This window comes from Limulus polyphemus, unplaced genomic scaffold (genome assembly GCF_000517525.1).
Source record: "Limulus polyphemus unplaced genomic scaffold, Limulus_polyphemus-2.1.2 Scaffold3550, whole genome shotgun sequence".
Lineage (NCBI taxonomy): Eukaryota > Metazoa > Arthropoda > Merostomata > Xiphosura > Limulidae > Limulus > Limulus polyphemus.
In genome coordinates this window covers 33,693-34,311 of record NW_013669160.1, presented here as the reverse complement: position 1 = coordinate 34,311, position 619 = coordinate 33,693, and positions in this window count along the sequence as shown.

The window sequence follows — 619 nt, the reverse complement described above, 5'->3', positions numbered from 1 at the left end:
AACCCAATCCAAAGGCCAACCACCCTGTTAGAAAAATAAAACTGTCTTAGCTAAAGATGACTCCTACTTTGTCAAAATTTGTGTGTCCCCTAATCCTACTATTCTCACTGTTAACTATCAAAAAAGATGATGCATCAACACTTTCAATTCCCTTTATAATTTTAAACATCTCAATCAGATCCCCTCCAACTCTTCTTTTTTCAAGAGAAAACAATTTGAGATATTTCAACCTCTTCTTGAATGACAATCCCTCCATCCCATGCACCATTCTAATAACCCTCCTCTGAACCACTTCCAACAATTCAATGTCCTTCCTGAGGTAAGGAGCCCAAGACTGAACACAATACTCCAAATGTGGCCTAACCAGTAACCTATACAATGAAATTATAACCTCTTTAGACTTGTATTCAATATTTCTGTAGATACAACCTAAAATCTTACTTGCCCTACCACTAGCAACAGCACACTGCTTGGATGGATTTAGAGACTGATCAACTATTACACCAAGATCCTTTTCTTTCATGACACTGTTAAGGTTATTCCCATCCAAATTATACCTATAATTCAAATTATGATAACCCACATGCATTATCTTGCATTTATTATAATTAAAACTCCG